Raw genomic sequence first — 3,697 nt, 5'->3', positions numbered from 1 at the left:
GCTGGAAAAAGAAAGTTTTAAGGGCACAGCGGAAGGCACCAAGGTCTTGAATTCTCCTTATCTCTGGGGGCAGCTGATTCCAGAGGGTAGGTGCCCCCACAGAGAAGGCCCTCCCCCTGGGGATCACCAGCCTACATTGTTTGGCTGATGGCACCCCGAGGAGGCCCTCTGTGGGAGCGCACAGGTCGGTGAGAGGTCATTGGTAGCAGCAGGCGGTCTCGAAGATAACTAGGTCCTATGCCATGGAGTGCTTTAAAGGTGGTGACCAACACCTTGAAGTGCACCCGGAAGACCACTGGGAGCCAGTGCAGCTCACGCAGGAGCAGTGTTATGTGGGAGCACCAGGCAGCTCCCGTAATTACCCGCGCAGCCGCATTCTGGACCAGTTGGAGCCTCCGGGTGCTCCTCAAGGGGAGCCCCATGTAGAGAGCATTGCAGTAGTCCAGGTGCGAGGTGACAAGGGCATGAGTGACTGTGCACAGGGAATCCCGATCAAGAAAGGGCCGCAACTGGCGGATCAGGCAAACCTGACAAAAGGTCCCCCTGGCTACCGCCGTCAGATATTCCTCTAAAGACAGCTGTGTATCCAGGAGGACACCCAGATTGCGTGCCCTCTCCGCGGGGGCCAAAGACTCGCCCCTGATAGTCAGTGATGGAGTCAACTGACTATATCGGGATGCTGGGAACCACAGCCACTCAGTCTTGGAAGGGTTGAGCTTGAGCCTGTTCCTCCCCATCCAGATCCGCACAGCCTCCAGGCACTGGGACATCACTTCAAGGGCATCATTGGGGTGGCCTGGGATGGAGATGTACAGCTGGGTGTCGTCAGCGTACTGATGGTACTTCACGCCAAAGCCACGGATGATCTCACCCAGCAGCTTCACATAAATGTTGAACAGAAGAGGTGAGAGGACCAACCCCTGAGGCACTCCACAAATGAGAGGCCTCGGGGTCGACCTCTGCCCCCCTGCCAACACGAACTGCGACCGGTCTGAGAGAAAGGAAGAGAACCACCGTAGCACGGTGCCCCCATTCCCCAACTCCTCCAACCGGTGCAGCATGATACCATGGTCGATGGTATCAAAAGCCACTGAGAGATCTAACGGCTAGAACAGGAGCAACCCCTGTCCCGCGCCCTCCAGAGATCATCTACCAATGCAACCAATGCTGTTTCCGTGCTATGCTCAGGCCTGAAACCCGACTGGAACAGATCCAGATAAGACGTTTCCTCCAGGAATTGTGGAAACTGTCGCGCGACCACACTCTCAACAACCTTCGCCACCTGTAACCTCCCGGGAAGCCAGTACTAACCAGGAGGGACACGGGTCCAGTAAACATGTGGCTGCACTAAGTCTCCCCAGAATCCTGTCCACGTCATCAGGAGTCACAGAGTCAAACTCTTCCCAGATAACATTCTCAGGACTGTTCCTTGTCACCCTGCCCGAAACTACCCAGTCAGAGTCCAAATCCCCCCGGATCTGAGTGATTTTGTCATACAGGTATTGTCCGAAATCCTCAGCCCTGCCCTCCATGGGGGCCTCCCGCGCTCCCGGGTGGAGGAGGGAGCGGGTCACCCTGAACAGGGTGGCCGGACAATTCTCTGATGACGCAATAAGAGCGGAAAAGTAATTAAACTTTGCCGCTTTTATTGCCACTAGGTAGGTCTTAATGTGCGACCTTACCAGTGTTCGGTTAGATTCAGTGAGACTGGCCCTCCAACTGCTCTCCAGGCGTCTTTTCTGGCGCTTCATCTCCCTCAGTTCCTCGGTGAACCAAGGAGCCATGAGGGATCAGCACTGGGTCAGAGGCCGCAAAGGCACAACTCGATCCAAGGCCCCACCAACCGCCCGATCCCAGGCGGCCACCAGGTCCTCGGCCGAGTCATGCGCCAGATCCTCAGGAAGTGGCCCAAGCTCCATCTGGAACTATCAGGATCCATCAGGCGCCTGGGGCGGACCTATCTTATTGGCTCCGCCTCCCTGCAGCGGGGTGCGGCAGTTGAAGGTCCAGGCGAAGGAGCGAATGATCTGACCATGACAAAGGTTCCATGTCTATATCCCCTATAACAAGACCACTCAACCACTGGCCAGAGACAAAAATCAGGTCCAGAGTGTGACCCCTCCCGTAGGTGGGGCCATGAATTAACTGGGTCAGATCCATGGCTGTCATGGCAGCCATGAACTCCCGAATCAACTCAGACGTTTCACCAACGGACGGCAAGTTGAAATCACTCATGACCATAAGCCTGGGTGTATCAACTGCCACCGTGGCTATCACGTCGAGTAGTTCGGGCAGGGCCATTGCCACATGGCAGGGAGCCAGGTACGTAAGCAACAAGCCCATCTGAACCCCATGACCCCATCTCACAAAGAGGGATTCACATCCGGCAGTCTGAGGCACAGTGGTCTCCATCGGACCGAGACCTTCTTTAATAATAACCGCCACCAACCCCGCCCCCTCCCCTGGGCCCTCAGCTGATGGAATGCTCTGAAGCCTGGTGGGCATATCTCAACCAGGGGAACCCCTCCCTCCAGGCCCAACCAGGTCTCGGTAATACCCTCCATGTCCCTCCAAATTCAATAATCTAGTATTTCTCAAAGTTATCCAGTCTTTAATCCATATTAAACATGTCGCTTGATAATATAATTCAAAATTGGGCAAGCCGAAGCCACCCCTCATTTTAGCATCTTGTAACAGCTTTAATTTTATCCTTGCCTTTTTTCCCTGCCAAATGTATTTCAATATCATTTTAATCAATTCTTCAAAAAATTCCTTGCCCAACTTAATTGGAATTGTCTGAAATAAATACAACAATCTAAGCAAAACATTCATCTAAATAGTTGAGATCCTACCAATCAAAGATAACTGCAAGTTTCCCCATTTCACCAAATCCTGCCAAATCTGTTGCTTCATCTTATTGTAATTATTTTCTTTGAGTGCACTACATCTTCTTGTTAAATGTATCCCCAAATATTTTACCTTATTTGTGACCTGTATCTTTGAAATCTCCATCAATTCCTCTTTTTGCCTTTTCAACATATTTTTGGTCATTATCTTCGTTTTGTCTTTGTTAATTTTCAGGCCAGCTACTGTCCCAAACTCATCAATAGATTCTATCAATTTCTTTATTGTTGTTAATGGTTCTTCAATAATAAACACCAGGTCATCTATGAAGGCTTGCAACTTACATTCTTCTTTCTGAATTTTCATGCCTTTTATCTCTTTATCTTCTCTAATATTTCTATTTAGAACTTCCAATGTCAGAATGAACAACAATGGCGACAGCGGGCATCCTTGTCTAGTGCCTTTTTCTATCTCAATCGGATCAGACAATTCTCCATTTATTATTATTTTTGCAGTCTGTTTACAATATATAGTTTCAATTGCCTGGATAAATTTCCTACCAAAGCCAATCTCTTCCATTTGAAGTATCATAAATCGCCAATTCACATTGCCGAAAGCCTTTTGAGCATCTAAGAATATCAACACCATCTGCTTTTCAGGATGTGCTTCATAGTATTCTAAAGTGTCCAGAATTATTCTTATATTATCTCTAATTTGTCTTTTTGGAAGAAAGCCATTTTGATCTATATGTATGAAGCTATTCAAATATCTCTTAAGCCTTTCTGCCAATATTGATGCAAAAATTTTATAGTCTGAGTTTAGCAGAGATATAGGCCTATAATTTTTAATTTGT

This window comes from Pantherophis guttatus, chromosome 4, assembly GCF_059756535.1.
Source record: "Pantherophis guttatus breed Tessera chromosome 4, ASM5975653v1, whole genome shotgun sequence".
In the NCBI taxonomy this organism is placed as follows: domain Eukaryota; kingdom Metazoa; phylum Chordata; class Lepidosauria; order Squamata; family Colubridae; genus Pantherophis; species Pantherophis guttatus.
The sequence above is the reverse complement of the archived record's forward strand: the minus strand, read 5'-3'. Positions refer to the sequence as shown.